Source organism: Lactuca sativa, chromosome 4, assembly GCF_002870075.4.
Source record: "Lactuca sativa cultivar Salinas chromosome 4, Lsat_Salinas_v11, whole genome shotgun sequence".
Classification (NCBI taxonomy): Eukaryota; Viridiplantae; Streptophyta; class Magnoliopsida; order Asterales; family Asteraceae; genus Lactuca; species Lactuca sativa.
In genome coordinates this window covers 88,733,948-88,752,012 of record NC_056626.2, presented here as the reverse complement: position 1 = coordinate 88,752,012, position 18,065 = coordinate 88,733,948, and the positions used below count along the sequence as shown (strand labels likewise).

Genomic DNA, 18,065 nt, shown 5'->3' with positions numbered 1-18,065 from the left:
GCTACGCGTTGTGTACCCTTAGGTATGCCTCGCATACTCAAGTCAGATTCCAGCTCTTCATTAAGCACTTATTCCCCTAAGACCTTTTATCCAAAACTCATATCTAACCCCAAATAACATCCAAAATCATAATAGTTTCCAACTTTATAACTTTGCATGGCTAGAAAATGCCCTAGACCAAAACCCTAACTTATCACAATATCCTAAGCTCCATAACTCATGAATGGGTGGAAAGAAGGGGCCAAGATAGCATTTTTATGACTATGCACTTAAAAACGTCATAAAAAGCTACTCATAAGGTCTGGAGTAGTTCATACCCATATAGACCAAGAATATGGGAAAAAAGGGACATAAACCTAAAGATAACAAGATCTTATAAGAGATTCATCAAGTTCTGAACTTTATACCTCTTAGGGAAAGCTTAAGATGTGCAAATCCTAGATCTATAATGCTTGAAGCTTTCCAAGCAACACCACAAACTTCTTCTTCCTTCAAAAGCACCCAAAAAAACACTTTTTAGCTCACAAGGCACAAATATGGAGTTGGGGTTTCAAGGGAGTCATTTGGAGAAATGGAGGTTGAGAATAGAAGAGGTTTATGGAGGTTAAGGTGTTTAAATAACGCTCAAAACCCCGAATTTAGGGTTTGCACTTTGGCCGAGTACGTCATGCGTACTCTTTAACTACGCCCTATGTAGTTCATTAAAGACTCGAATGAACTTCCCTTCTACGCAACACGTAGATGCTATCTACGCCATACGTAGACTTGAACCTCGCAAAATCTTAAGAATGAAAGAAGGGAATGTTTTACCTGAAATAACCGGGTGTTATAATTCTCCACTACTTAAATCAAACTTTGTCCTCGAAGTCTGATGTTGTGAATTACTTTGGTTAGTGCTCTCACATCTCTGTCTCGGGTTCCTACGTACATTCGGAACCCTTCCATTGCTGCCACTGAACCTTGACTAAAGGTACCACCTTGTTACGCAAGGTCTTCGTCTTCCTATCCAAAATAGCCACCAGTCTCTCCACATAGTTAAGACGCTCATCGACCTGAATGTCTTCCATGGGGACTGCAAACGGAATCATCAAACACACTCTTTCGAATCTAAGAAACATGGAAGGTGTTGTGAATCTAACTAAGCTCCTCAGGAAGATCCAGTCGATAGGTTACCCTGCCTACTAGCCACTACTCAAAACGATCCAATAAACCGGGGCCCCAACTTGCCCCTCTTCCTGAAGCATATAACACCCTTCAAGGGTGATACCTTCAGTAAAACCATATCCCCAACCTGGAACTTTATCTCGAATCGTCATCGGTCGACATAACTCTTATGTCGATTCTGGGTTGTCTGTAATCTCTGCCTGATTTTCTAGATAAGATCCATAGTCCGATGGACCACTTCGGTCCTCCCCATGACCCTGTGACCGACCTCACCCTAACACACTGGTGTATGGCACTTCCTTCCATAAAGAAGCTTGAAAGGCGGCACACCAATACTAGAATGATAGTTGTTGTTGTAAGAGAGCTTAGCTAAGGGAAGGTAGGAGTCTCAGCTCCCAACGAAATTGATAACGCAAGCCCTCAACATAACCTCGATTGTTTGAATGCTCCGCTCACTCTGTCCATCAGTCTGGGGGTGATAAGCAATGCTAAATGCAGCCTCACACCCAACTTCTCGTTGAACTTCATGCTAAAACCGAGAAGTACATCGTACATCATGGTCGGAGATGATAGAAACAGGCACCCCGTGGTGAGCAATGATCTCACGCACATACACATCGGCCAACTTCTCGCTCGAAGAATTCTCCCGAATGGCGAGAAAGTAGCACTCTTGGTCAACCTGTTGACAATGACCCAAATCACATCAAAACCCTTGCCCGTCCTCAGTTCTTCGTTGGGGATTAGGAACATGAAAGTATCACAAATCTTATACGACGATGATGCCTTTTTTGTTGGATATTGGGAACGTAAAGTATATGAAATCTTGCCCGCATTCTAAGATGTTTTCATGTGTCTTATGGCCTAAAGGTCAACTTCCACAAGTCCCCACTCTTTGGTATTCCCATCTCCGATTTGGAATTACATAGTCGAGTTATAATGTTCGGTTGCTTGAAAGGCTCATTCCCTTTTTCTTACATGAATCGTCCAACGTGCAGGTGCCAAAAATACACGTTCAATCTCTATTTTCAAAAATTAACTCAAGTTGTCCCTAGAAAAGTCATTTTGTTGCACGCTTTGTCCCCTACCTAACATGAAATGATTATATCATAATTTTCTATTTATTTTTTCCTTTTCCTTTTTTTTTCATTTATTTTTATTAATTATAACTTTGTGAAAAATGTTGGTCAACAATGTAGTATATCATGTTCCTACCACATGCTACCTCTGACAACCAGCTACATCCGACCACCATCCTACTCTGACCACCAGACACCTCTAACTATCAACGACTTCCGATCATCCCTTATAGCATATCATATCTCAATATATCTTCCATGTCTTCTTTCTAAAAAACTCTGAGAAGAACATCCAACAACCACCATGTTCTACTTTCGACAACCACTTGTAATCCACCCCACCCCACCCAAACCAAACCAAATTTGAATCAAATCTACAAATCATAAAACTCGAAACCTTAAAATCAACCCATAAATCTAAAATCCCAAACGTTAACATCAAACCACATCAAATCGGAAAATTCAACCCTACAATTTGAAAAGCCACTTGCATAAGTCGAGCAACGATGATGTATAAATTAAGCACATCTGTGGGTGAGGGTGAGAAGGAGTGGGCTGGAGACCACGATTGGTGAAGAAAGAAGGTTCGCCGGAGGGAGTAGCCATCGATAGTGGGTTCAAACGTGGTGATGGTGGAGTTCAGTGGTAATGCTGGAGTTTAGTGGTAATGGTGTCGTTTAATTGTAATGGGGGAGATTGTGGCTTTGAAAATAACCATGGTTGAGAGAGAGACCCTTGCCTGAAACATGCAGACGAAGCTAGTGGCTTGCGGGGATGATGACAGTGGCTTGGAGGCGATGGCGACAATTACTTGCAGGAGACGAAATCAGTGGTGTGAAAGGATGATGACGATGGTTTGAAGGGGATGACGACGCCCTTAGTTGTACCTGTGGTGGCTGGATTTTAACTTCGTGGGGGAGATGAGGCTGTAGATGAAGATGAAGAAATGGGAAGGAAGATTTAAGGCACTTCTAGGTAAATGGGGTGGGGGCAGGTAAGGGTGATATGTTTAACTGTTTAAAAATTATTAATTATTAAATATAAAAGAATGGTTGGCATTTTTTGTCTTTTTATAAATACAAAATAAACTAGTAAGGGTAACATAGTCATTTTATGTCTGACAAAAGATGAATCGGGTAGATTTAAACTCATTAGTGATGAAATGTGCAAAATTAAACCAAACAAAAGATGGTCTAAATTAATTTTTGAAAATAAGAAGTAAACGTACCATTTGACATCTGCACGAGGACTATTCGTATAAATTACTCTTAAGATTTTATTTTGAGTTTACGATCATAGGTGATATTTAGATGAGAACAAGATAAAATTTTAATTTGAACATTGCAATGTCGAAAACCATGAATAAATAAACATTTTAAAAAATTTAAGTTTTTCTATACAAAACAAAAATCAAGCATTGTAATAAGTTCAAAATTTAATATGTTTTTATAAGTTGTAATAATTAAGAAAATCTTAATTTTGGAAAACTTATAATATAACCAGTCGAAAGAGTTGGTTTCGAGATCTACCTCCTCTACTCTAAATGAGTGTTTGGGATGACTTTTTAAAATAGATTATTAGCTTTTTAGCTTTTCAAAAAGCTAATAAGCTAAAAAAAATGTTTATATATTTAAAAAACGTTTTTTAAAACAATTTTTTGAATAAAAAAAAACAAAGCTTTAAAAAAATGAAAAATCTTAGCTTTTTAATTTTTTAAACCATCCTAATCGTAAAAAACAGTTTTTCTTTTTCAAACATTTTTTAAAATCAGTTTTTTTATTTTTTTTTATTTTTTATTTTTTATTTAAATCATAAGCCAAACAAGCACTTTAAAAACGTATCATTCCCATCATTCTCACAAGACCCAAACCCCAAACATGCCCTAACTCCCGTTCTCACAAGACCCAAACCCTGACGATCTCTCTACTCTAACTCCTCCGCTCCCCGGAGGCCAAAACACTACCTTCCTTTCTTCGCCGGTGATCTAAGAAACCCTTTGAATTCGACAGGATTTGTTTGTGGTCGCGCGTTCTTCAGTTATTCTGCCCTCAACAAACCCAAACACCCCTGACCCATAGCGATCTATGTAACTCCACTGCCGGAGACCTAAACAGTAAACACCCCCAACCTGCGCAGGTAACTCTCATTCATCTCTCTAGTCCAAGAAATTAACAAGATCGTTGTAAGTTTTCTCTAGGGTTGTTTTTTTTTTTTTTTTTTCGGTTAAGATATTGTAATTTCCTTGTCAAATTAAAATTGATGTTTGAATAGGAAATAATCAAAGGTTAATTGCTATGTCTTTAATCTTATTTTGTTGTCTTTCTACTCATTAGGGTTTCTAGCATTACCCTGCCTTTTTCTTCATCTATTCGTTGGCGGTATTTTTGTAAACTCTGATTTTGATTTTTCCAGATGCATTATAATTTAAGAAGGAAACTGCATTTTGTTGGTTTTTCGTTGGGATTCTTGGTTTTATCTGTTTGTTGGGGGTTTTTCTTTCTCATCTTTTCGTTCTTATACCTTTTTTTTTATTTATTCTTTATACTACTTTATTTCTCCAGGGTCCAGGGTTTTTTTTTTTTTTCCTGTAAAAATAAAGTTAATATATGGACATGAAAACTAACTGTATCAGATCAGGATCTTTTAGTCAATAATCTTACCTCGTACAGTATTTCAGTATTCACCGTTTCTGTTTTTGTTAGGTTAAAAAAGAATTTGAACAAAAAGGCAAAAACATGAGACTGAGTGCATGGTTTGGTTAACATTATGGAAGTAGTGAACAATGTTGAAAAAGCCATAGCACATATACAGTTATCCACATCAATGGAAGGTAAGTATTTATCTTTGTTGGGTCCTGTAACTTTTATAATTATTATTATTATTATTTATTTTTTTATTTCAGAGTTCCCACACTGTGTGCAATTTAACTTTCATTTTTCATTTCTTTCTTTTTTGACATGTAACTAAGGTGCTATTTTTTTAAAGTTACATTGCACACACTTCAAAAAGAGTAAAGCATGTTGCTATTTACTGTGATTTTCCAAACTTGATATCTGTACGATTTTAATGTCAAAATTAACACATAATAATTTCTTTTGGTAAGACAGGAGAACAACAAATCTTCTCAAAATCATAAAGTTTTTTGATCAGTTTGAGTTTTATTAACAATTCCTCTTAGGCTAATTTTATTAACTTTTTATTTTTTGTTTAATTGTTGGCGGAGTCTCTAGGAGCATTAAGTTTTAGTTACATTTTATTTTAAGTGATAATGCGGTTATTATTATTTGTTATGCGGTTTTCTAACCGCACCAACAAATATAGCATAAAAAAATAACAATATTTGTTTATGCGGTTTGTAAACCGCATTAGAAAACATGAAAAACCACCTTATAAAATATCTAAGTGAAAATCGCAAATCACATCAAAAAATTAAGAACCACTCTATTAAATAATAGCACCAAAAAATACAAAATCCTTCTAAATAATAACACTAAAAAATATAAAACCAACCTAATAAAATACAGCATAAAAAAACAAAACCGCACTATAAAAAATAACATATCATTATAACAAATCATCAATAAACAAAAACATATTATTAAACAATAACAAATCAACATTTTATTTATAATAAAACGCAAAACATTATAATCTTACAAATTTTTTTTCTGACCAACTCGTTCACCATGTCAATTAAACGAGGTACTATTTCTAAGACCATATCTTCAAGTTTACTGGCCAAAGCAAATTTTTTTTTTCCAAAACTACAACTAACAAACAAATATTGATATTTAAAATATATATAACTAAATAAAAATATTGATATTTTAAATATATACAAAATACTTACTTTATTTTCTAAATCATGTTGACTGGTCCCAACAAATTTCTTCATATGTTCTAAAGAGAATTTAATTTATGCATTTTTTAAACATCAAAAATATCATATTTACCCAACTTAATTTCTAAATATCATATTTACCCTGTATAAAATTTCTAAATATTATATATTTTCTTTTTAAACATCAAAATATCATATACGCTCTTCTTAAATATCAAAATATCGTATATGTAGTTTTTAAACATCAAAATATCAATGTTAATATCTAAAATATCATCCATATACATGATAATAATCAACAACAAAACTAAACAATCAAAATATAAATTCCATAGAGAGGATTGAAGATGAATCTTTTTGTTTGTCAGAAGGGCGACATTCCAACAATTTAGAAGTTCATATTCCATTAGACGTAAGAATGACATGGTTAAAATTTTTAATTATTATAATAATTCTAAGGTATAAAAAATAATTATAAAATATTAAAAACATTATAAAAAAGGACTTGGACAAATATGATATTTTGAAGGTTTATGAAAGATAAAACTGATATTGAGAAATTAAGCTGGGCAGATATGATATTTTGAAGTTTAAAAGGGGCATATATGAAATTCTCTCTATGTTTTATTACTATAAATCCACATTCTGATCCACCTTTTTGTTTGTAGCAATGCATTTAATTCATAATAACTATTTCAAACCATTTGAAATATATTGATAAAAATTAATAGAAAACATACCTTTATTGTTCCCTACTTATTAAATCATCCCTGGAAAACTTTATTAATTAAAGAAGCAAAGAGGTAAAGGCTCTTTTTCTTTTCATTGTTCTTTTTGTAAATTAAAGAATCAAGAATATAACTGCATTTTGCTTTCCGAACATAGGATAAAAAGCACCCGATGCCTACTGCAAAAATAAGAATTATTTAACAAGTAAGCATATATGTGTAGTGTGTATATAAATGTGAACACATTATGGAAAAAAATTACCTCTGTAAATGCGGAGCAAAATAATATTGTTTGTCTTTATGATACGAAAGTACTTCTTTGATATATATATATATATATATATATATATATATATATATATATATATATATATATATATATATATATATATAGGGAAGAGTTATATGGAAAATGAATGATTAGGGCAACACATGTTTGAACCAATGAAAACATGACAACACATCACTTCCACAATAACTTCCACAAAATACATTACTTGTGAAGAAAGAAATGGACACGTGTCATTTGATTATTGGTTCCGGTAGATGTTGCCCTAGTTATTTGTTTTCCATAGAACTCATTCCTATATATATATATATATATATATATATATATATATATATATATATATATATATATATATATATATATATATATATATATATATATATATATAGGGAAGAGTTATATGGAAAATGAATGATTAGGGCAACACATGCTTGAACCAATGAAAACATGACAACACATCACTTCCACAATAACTTCCACAAAATACATTACTTGTGAAGAAAGAAATGGACACGTGTCATTTGATTATTGGTTCCGGTAGATGTTGCCCTAGTTATTTGTTTTCCATAGAACTCATTCCTATATATATATATATATATATATATATATATATATATATATATATATATATATATATATATATATATATATATATATATATATATATAGAGAGAGAGAGAGAGTAACTTACATTGCAAACCAATGCATGATAACTTAATCAAGCCAATCTCTTAAAAATAGTTGTAACACTAAGATATGAGATGGTAAATTGAACCCTGATGCGATGCCTCTCTTTGTGTGAAAAAATATTAATGGCATTTGCATTCCCAAAAAACCTTGATACTTGAAAATCAAATTGAAAAACAACAGATAGAAACTTAGGTCGTTATTGTTGTACTCTGCTTAAGGAGCCATACACAACTTAGGATCTTCAAATGTATAAAATTTAAGTTCGGGTTTGGTTTTGGATTTAGATTTGAGTTCTGGGTCGGGTTTGGGTTCGATTCCGGCTCGGGTGCATTTAAATCAACTTGTGGTGGATTCATAGACAATATCTAAAAACACAAAACATTAGTACATAGATATGATTATATACAAACATAAAACATCTAAAAACAAACATAATAAATCTAAACACAACAAGCATAAAACAAGTTTTTAACACCAACAATATCAAGTAAACCATCTTGAATATGTTTATTAATTTCATGATGATAAAGAATGTGGTTTTCTTCGAACTAAAATAACAAACAAATTGTTATAATATTATTTTTTTTTAACTAAATTAACAAAAAATAAGAATGATTTGGTCGAGTACTTGTGGATGATAAACTGAAGTCGTCGTGATGTCATCTGTATCGAATTGCGATTCGACCCCATTTCTGTGCCATTATTTGACTTGCTATGTGTCTTGTTCACAAGCTACAATACTTTGTAATATTTAAATAAAAATATACTAAAATATATAGTTATATTTAAATTCAAATATACCTTTATTGCATATCTCAACCACTGAACGAGGGTATGAACGAGGGTATGCAGAAGATGGTTAACATATTCAACTTCTTCTGTTCGTGTGGCGACATTCATATAACATGTGCAGGCAAGCTCTCATATATTTCAATGATTTCATCAACCTGAACTTTCACATAACCTTTATTACCGTTTCAGATGTTGACCATGCAATATCATAAGCTACTTTTAATTGGGTATCAACCACATTCACTAGCAAATCACATTCTATCCTAACCTGAAAATCATACAACATCTTTTATAAATATATAATATAAAAACATAACTTTATAATATACATAAATATCTATGTTATGTGGAAATTATAAATATATTATGTCAATAGGTAGATATTCTGTCAACCGTCTATCAGACACACCACTAGATTCATGGAATGTTGGGATCATGTCAACCTGTGGTTTCGTGCTTTGACTATTTTCCACATTCTTAAACAATCCATAGTAAACTTGAGTAGGGCCAATGATATTGGATATTTTTTGTGATCGCCTCCGTGATCGTGTCCCAAAAGTCTAACTAACGGGTCTTTTTTATTTTGAAAATAACTCTCATCGGCCATCATTCTTTTCTTTTTTTGTTCCTATGAAAAAAAAAAATACTTGGCAAGATATATCTAGTAAAAATCAAAATCTTCATCAAGTAAAAAACATAATTGTTTACCAAAAAATGAAAATCTTCAATTGACCATTGTAGAAGATCATACATATTGGTTTCTTTGTTTTTTATTGTGAAAGCCATTAAATACAGCCTAGACCGTTCATTTTGTATACGATCCAGAAACTTGTATTTTGATACAAGTTGAGGTTATATAATAATAATGATACTAAAAAAAATTAAATAAATAAATAAACAATTAAAACATACAAAAAACTCGGGGGTAGTTTTTTGTGCAACAAATCAATCCTATCAGGTTTTATAAAACCCATATTTAAGACAAGCATTCAATCATTGACTCATAAAATTTATAACAAGGTATGATTTAAAATTTGATGCAAGCTTCACAACTTTTCTTCTTCATATAATTTTCCCGATCATCAGACTTAGTGTTTCACTGTTTTATAGTTTTGCTTTCTTCTTCATATAATTTTCCTGATCATCAGACTTAATGTTTCACTGTTTTATAATTTCAAAACAAAAGAGGTTAAACATAATAATTAATTAACAAGTTATTTATATTTGTAATAAATTAAAATATAAATACCTTGGTTTCCAACCATAAATCTTTAAAATATGTTTCTTCAAGTTTACCCGTCTTTATATCTATAGAAACTTGTGTCGAACCATAACCATACCAAGAATTAAACCGGTTTGGCATGCCACCGTTTGGAATATTATTGTTATGGAACTTCACTTGATACTTTGCTGGATGAATCTTTGACTTAAATGCACCAATACCGTGTTCACCTCTTTTTCTTGTTTGTACATTTTCCATTTTTACAAACCTAACAATATTGAAAAAAATTAAAAATAAGTTTATCCATAGATAACAGAAGATAGACATTACATAAGGACAACAACCATAATCCAATACAATTGTATATTACATGAATACAAAACCAGAATCTAACATAATGCAGTGAAAAGGATCGATCCAATAAATTGGTAGACCCTATATATGTGGGGCTATATATTACATTTATTAAACGGGAGACGGTCACGTTTATATATTCTAAAGATTCCAAACTATAATATAAAGTAGTAACACTTTTTCACAACAAATCAATACTGTAAAGATTCTAAATTATACGACATGAGACAGTCACGTTCATATCTATTATAAAAGATTCGAAACACCTTTTCACAATAAAACTTTTTGACAACAAATCAATGTATATACACCTTATTCGAGACAACAACAAATCAATGGATATATATATACCTTATATGACAGAAAACTTAAAAATGACAATGTGACGCGGAGACTTATGGAGCGAATTAGTCTACGTGGACGGCGGAGTTAGTGAATGCTGTCCGATAAGTGTGAGATTTAGTGTCGATTTAGCCGTTTGGGACCACTAAAAACGGGAATTTCCGTCGGCCTGGGCTATGAAGGTATTACAGAGAAAGGTTTACGAATTCGGATATGGAGGTTTCGAGAAGAGAGCTCGCGCGCAATGAAAATATTTGAAAAACAAATGACGAAAATCATAAGAGGGAAAACCTTGGGAACGGTTTAGGTATTTTTTGGGGCGACTAATGTAGGCGAATATTAAAGATATTACAGAAGAAGGGTTTAAGAATTCGGATATCCCCCTACATTAATCGCCCCAAAAAATACCTAAATCGCTCCACAAAGGTTTTCTTCTTATGATTTTCGTCATTTGCCTTACAAATATTTTTCATTGCATGCGAGCTCTTGTCTTGAAACCTTCATATCCGAAATCCTAAACCCTTCCGACGGAAATTCCCGTTTATAGTGGTCCCGGACGGCTAAATCGACGATTAATCTCACATTTATCGGACAACATTCACTAACTCCGCCGTCCACGTCGCCTAATTCGTTCCACAAGTCTCCGCGTCACAATGTCATTTTTGAGTTAGTATATATATACAGTGATTTGTTGTTGTCTCGACCAAGGTGTATATGTATTGATTTGTTGTCAAAAAGTTTTATTGTGAAAAGGTGTTTCGAATCTTTTAGAATATATATGAACGTGACTGTCTCATGTCGTATAGTTTAGAATATTTACAGTATTGATTTATTGTTGTGAAAGTGGTATTGGTGCATTTAAGTCAAAGATTCCTCTAAAAAGTATCAAGTGAAGTTTGATGAAAATAATATTCCAAACGGTGGCATGCCAATGAGGTTGAATTCTTGGTATGGCATGATGGCTCGACATAGGTTTCTATAGATATAGAGACACGTAAACTTGAAGAAACATATTTTAAAGATTTATGGTTGGAACCAATGTATTTATATTTTAATTTATTATAAATATGAATAACTTGTTAATTAATTATTATGTTTAAACTCTTGTTTTAAAATTGTAAAACAGTGGAACATTGAGTCTGATGATCAGGAAAATTTTATGAAGAAGAAAGCTGTGAAGGTTGCATCAACTTTTAAATCATACTTTGTTATAAATTTTATGATCCAAGGATTGAATGACTGTCTTAAATATGGTTTTATAAAACTGATGTATATAATAGGTTCGTTGCACAAAAAACTACCCCTGAGTTTTTGGTATGTTTTAATTGTTTATTTATTGTTATTGTTATTGTTGTTATTATTATTTTGTTGGTATGTATGAAGGCAAAAAGTGCAAAAGCTAAAGAAAGCAATGACAAAAGAATATTCATTGTGTGCTTAGCACGAAGTGGATGGTAGGGTCTTGAACAAAAAAGACAGTATATGGCCTCAACTTGTATCAAAATACGAGTTTCTGGATCGTATACAAAATGAACGGTTTAGGCTGTATTTAATGGTTTTGCAATAAAAAACAAAAAAACCAATATGTATGATTTTTCTACAAGGGTCAATTGAAGATTTTCATTTTATGGTAAACAATTATGTTTTTCACTTGATGAAGATTTTGTTTTTTTACTAAATATATCTTGCCAAGTATTTTTTTTTCATAGGAACAAAAAGAGAAAAGAATGATAGCCGATGTGAGTAATTTTCAAAATAAAAAAGACCCATTAGTTAGACTTTTGGGACACGATCACGGGGGCGATCACAAAGAATATCCAATATCATTGGCCCTACTCAAGTTTACTATGGATTGTTTAAGAATGTGGAAAATAGTTGAAACACGAAACCACATGTTGACATGATCCCAACATTCCATGAATCTAGTTGTTCGTCTGGTGGATGGTTGACAGATGATCCACCTATTGAAGTAATATATTTATAGTTTCCACATAAAAAGGATATTTAATTATATATATATATATATATATATATATCATGTTTTTATATTATATTTAAAAAAAATATTGTATGATTTGCAGGTTAGGATAGAATGTGATTTGCTTGTGAATGTGGCTGATACCCAATTGAAAATAGTTTATGATATTGCATGGTCAACATCTGAAATGGTAATACATTCAAAACCTATAAATAAAGGTTGTGTGAAAGTTAAGGTTAATGAAATCATCGAAATATATGAGAACTTGCCTGTGCATGCCGTCACATGAACGGGATAAGTCGAATATGTTAAACATTCGGTTGGGATATGCTATAAAGGTATATTTGTATTTAAGTATAACTATATATTTTAGTGTACTTTTATTTATATATTACAAAATATTTTAGCTTGTGAACAAGACACTTAACAAGTCAAATAGTGGCACGAGAATGGGGTCGAATCGTGGTTCGCCACAGATACACGCTGATGACATCACGACGACTTCAGTTTATCGTCCACAGGTAGTCGACCAAATCATTATTAATTTTTGTTAATTTAGTTTGATTTTTTTTAATATTATAACAATTTGTATGTTAATTTAGTCTGAGGAAAACCACAATCTTTATCATCATGAAATTAATGAACATATTCAGGGTGGTTTACTTGATATGGTTAGTATTAAAAACTTGTTTCATGCTTGTTGTTTTTAGATATATTATGTTTATTTTTGGATGTTTTATGTTCGCATATAATCATATCTATGTACTAATGTTTTGTGTTTGTTTTCAAATATTATCTATGAATCCACTACAAGTTGATTTAAATGCACCCCGAGCTGGAGCCGAATTTGAACCCGAACAAAAATCCCAATCCGAAACCGAACCCGAACCTGAATTCTATACACTTGAAGATCCTGAGTTGTTAAAGGGATGCATCGCCGCAAGGTTCAAGATACCTATCATGGTTTTACAACTATTTTTAAGAGATTGACTTTGATTATAGCCTTATGCATTTGAAAGGTTTTAAAACTATTTTTATGATTGGCTTGATATATAACCCAATTCTGATTGTGGTTTTTTTATCCGCTTTGCATTATAAACTTAGATACTAAAAACAATCTGTCGCCCGTTGTTGAACATATCAAATAAATATTTTCGTATCATAAAGGCAAACAATATTTTCTTGTTCCATATATATTTATAGAGGTAAATTTTTTTCTTTCCATAATATGTTCACATACATATATACACTACACTTATACATATACATGCTACACATGTGTTTACTTGTTAAATATTTTTTTTTTTTTTTTTTTTTTTTTTTTTTTTTTTTTTTTTTCTTTTTTGCAGTATATTATTGATTCTTAAATTTATGAAAACAACGAGGAAAAGAAAAAGGATGATTACCTCTTTGCTTCTTTAATTGAAAAAATTTTCCCGGGGCGATTTAATAAGTGGGAAATGGTAAAAATATGTTTTCTATTAGTTTTTATCAATATATTTCAAGTGGTTTGAAATAGTTATTGTGAATTAAATGCACTGCTACAAACAAAAAGGTGGATGAGAATGTGGATTTATAGTAATAAAACATATGAACGAGTTTGTTGAGAACATAAAAGTTTTGCTTCGGCTGTTAAACTTGAAGATAAGGTCTTGAAATAGTACATTGTTTAACTGATATGGTGAACGGTGGTCGGAAAAGAATTTTTTAAGAATTATAATGTTTTTTGTTTTATTATAACTAAAGTGTAATTAGAAATTGTTGGTTTTTTGTATAATAATGTTTTGTTTAATAGTATGTTTTTGTTTATTGATGATTTCTTATAATGATATGTTATAATGATGATTTGTTTTAATGATATGTTATTTTTGATAGTACGGTTTTGTTATTTTTTTGGTGCTGTATTTTAATAGGGCGGTTTTGTATTTTTTTGTGGTATTATTTAATAGGGCGGTTTTGTATTTTTTTGTGGTATTATTTAATATAGTAGTTTTGTGTTTTTTGGTGCAATTATTTAATAGGGCGGTTCCAAAGTTTTTGGTGCGATTTGTGATTTTTACTTAGATATTTTATAAGACGGTTTTTCACGTTTTCTAATGCGGTTTACAAACCGCATCAACAAATATTGTTTTTGTTTGATATTATATGTGTTGGCGCGGTTAGAAAACCACATCAACAAATAATAATAATCGCATTATCAAATCTCTTCTATACTAGTGAAAGAAGCTGCGCTGCATGTAGGATCATAAACTCTTTAACTTTTCTAATTACAACAGTTGAAGGATTTTGTTCCTGTTAGATTTATCATGCAAAGATATTGTTCCTAACATAGCATGCTTTTTTAGAAAGTAAACTTCCGTTATCATGGTTTGATGCATAATTATGTAAAGCATGACGATTAGATTTCTCAAGAAAGTTGATTGTATTTTGATCCGAAGTATATATTTGTTTGTGAAATGGCAACATACTTTTGTTGATTTATTTATTACAGCATCCTACTTTTGCTTCTTGTTGTTAGGCACATTGTAATTTTAAAATCTACCAAGTTAACAATGTCCTTTATATACAAAGCATTTTTCATTTTTATAATAGGGGTCAATTTTTGAAAAAATAATGTTCTAATAAGACAAAAACAAAAGTACATAGATGTAGTTAGATTTTTTTAAAGCAGAAGGCACTTAGTAAGAAAAAGTTTAATGTTGTAATGGAGGTAAATGAAATAGGATGTTGTAAACTTGTAACACACAATTAACCGGAAGTTGACTTCACCATATCAAGGATTAGTTATGTTAATTTTAATTAAAAAAATCAGCTTTATCAATAGTAATAAAGTGTGATGTAAGAAACGAGGTTTTTAAGTCGCGCGTTGCGGCGGGAGATTGATAAAAATATAATCATCATACATAGTAAAAATTTAAAGATATAATGTTATAATAAAAAAATAAATAAAAGTGAAATGTTAAAAGAAACTACATAAAAATACATTGCCTCGAATCAAGAAGCATTTTCAACCCTTTTGTGGGTAAAACAACATGAAGGGCAAAACTCTACCTAAAGTTATAAAATTTAAGCAGTTAGCAATTTTTAAGTTGTGTATGGGTAAAATAATAACCTTAAAACAACACCAATACGAAAAATATGTAAAATATTATTGTAACTTAGATGATTTGTTTATTATTATTGTAACTTTTTGCAAATGGTCAAATTCACTAAAATAGAACTTTTTAATAGTACATTATCTTTTCTTTGGGCAAAACAAACTTCAAAACCCATAACATATTTTTGTTTGAAGCACGTTACTTATCTATGGAATTATCTAGAAAAAGAAATAGTTAATCGGGGAAAACACAATACATTTTAAACAGAGTGCTCCTCGTTCCTCTTAGCCATTTCCTAAAGAAAGTATTAGAAGCAAGAGAATGAAAAACAAAAATTAGTTAATTTTACTTGGTAATTGTAAAATCGGTAATTGTCACTTTTAACTTTATAGATCTCAAATTCGGTTATAATATTCAAAGGCACTTACACTTTGACTTCTTCTGTTTACATGATTCAGTGAACTTGATTGTGAACAACAAATAGATAATTGTCACTTTTTAACTTTTAAGAGGTTGCTCCATATCTTGTTGTACAGATAAGAGTTTAGAAAAACATCTTAGACAATGGCATGATATCCTGAAAAGATAGTAATTATCCTACAAATAAGTTCAAAAAACACCTTACATAGAAACTTGCTTCTGTTGACTTGCGTATGCACACCAAATGTTCTACACCTGATGATTTTTGTATTGAATCACCTACACCTGATGTTCTAGTTATGCCACCATGTTTTGTAATCCTTATATAAATATCATCTACAATAACACTCAAGGCTAAAGCCAGATGACAATTAAAAACATACACCATCATATACCCATACTAGGCGAATGCCCGCGCGTTGCGCAAAAGCATCTATATAGTTGAAATCTTTACAAATATATGTTTTTTAAAATATAACAATAATGTTGTTAAATTTGATATAATAATTCGTATACTAAGTTGATATTGTATATTGATTATTTTGAATTATATGATAATATATACATCTATTAAAACTGCATAATTACAATCTTTTGATTGACCTCTACCTGCGGGTTATTCATGAATAAAATTAAATATGATATATGGTTTAATATTATTTCTAGTTGTTATTGTTAATTCATTATTAAAATTTATTTGTTTAACGTTTTAATTTCTATCAGTGTAATTATTTAAAACATCAAATAAATTTTTTTTTATTTTAAAGATAACAATATAATCATTTATATAGAGTTATTTTTAACTATTGTTATTGTAAGTTATTTTAAGCTACTTATTTCAAAATTTTTAACGATTATAAAAATATCTTTAAGAAATATTTTAATGAATTGATATTACAATTTAGTTTTTGTATTTAGCACTACAATTTATCATTTTTCACTATTCACAAAATATTCTTTAGGTTTTTTTAGGTGGAACTAAAATTTATATTGAAGTTGATCATGTAATGTTATATTTAAATTAACAATTTAAGTATTTTGTCCATACAGTTCAAAAGTTGTAGCTTTAAACCGATAATGGTTTACATACAACATATTAAATCTAATAAATTAAATATAATATGTTAAAATTTAAAGACATAACTTTATAAGTAGAAGTAAAAATATTATTTTAATATTGAAATTTAGTTTATTTTTATTATACTTTAGGTTTGATACTTATTTAAACTTATTAAATAATTTATAATCATTATTAGAAAGACACTATAATTTATCACTTTTAACTATTTACAAAATATTCTTTGGGTTGTTTGAGTTGAACTAAATTTTATATTTAAGTTGATCCTGTAAGGTTATATTTAAATTAACAATTGAAGTATTTTATACAAATTGATCAAAAGTTGTAGCTTTAAAATGATAATGGTTTACATACAACATATTAGACCTATTAAATTAACTATAGTATTTTAAAAGTTAAAAACAAACTTTATAAGTAGAAGAAAATATAGATTTTTAATATTGAAATTTAGTTTATATATGATTACACTTTAGGTTTTATATTTATTTAACCTTATTAACCAATTTATAATAATTATTAGAAATAAATTGAAAAGTCATGAGAGTTTCAAATGAATGTGGTGAAAATAAAAAATGCATGAGAGTTTCAAATGAATGTGGTTCAAGAAAAAATGCAAGCTTTATAAGTATATAATGATAATGATAATGATAAGCTAATTGTAATTGCTTCCCTTCATGTCTTTCATTTTAGTTAGACATCTCCTACTTGCAATATCATCATATATTGGGTCAACATATAAGGAATCACATGTCTTAAACCCTAAATATATTAGAATAGAACCTGTAACAACATAAATCATATCTTTGTTAAATTGTGAAACAAAGAAATAATCATCAAAATCAAAGAAAACAAAAACGACATAAAGATGGGTTTGTCTTTACCTTCATCAGGGTTATGATACATGAGAGTTAATTCTTCAACGTTTCAACAGTATTCACCAATAGACCACCACATAGTTTCACACGTCTTTCAACAAAATTCAAGGTTAAATAG

The 18,065-nt window shown here is 30.5% G+C and overlaps 1 long non-coding RNA gene across 6 annotated transcripts; it reads left to right on the top strand.

Annotated features, from left to right (window-relative positions):
• The first annotated feature begins 3,970 nt into the window (after positions 1 to 3,970).
• LOC122197324 (uncharacterized) lies at positions 3,971 to 15,067 on the top strand. Of its 6 annotated transcripts, XR_006190527.1 has the most exons (6): positions 3,972 to 4,376; positions 4,943 to 5,070; positions 11,625 to 12,814; positions 12,884 to 12,997; positions 13,079 to 13,147; positions 13,291 to 13,664. It is a non-coding gene; the product is annotated as an uncharacterized LOC122197324 (long non-coding RNA). The 6 variants fall into 6 exon arrangements; XR_006190525.1 differs by having other exon boundaries at positions 3,971 to 4,376; positions 11,625 to 12,997; XR_006190529.1 differs by lacking the exon at positions 13,079 to 13,147 and having other exon boundaries at positions 3,973 to 4,376.
• Positions 15,068 to 18,065: the final 2,998 nt, after the last annotated feature.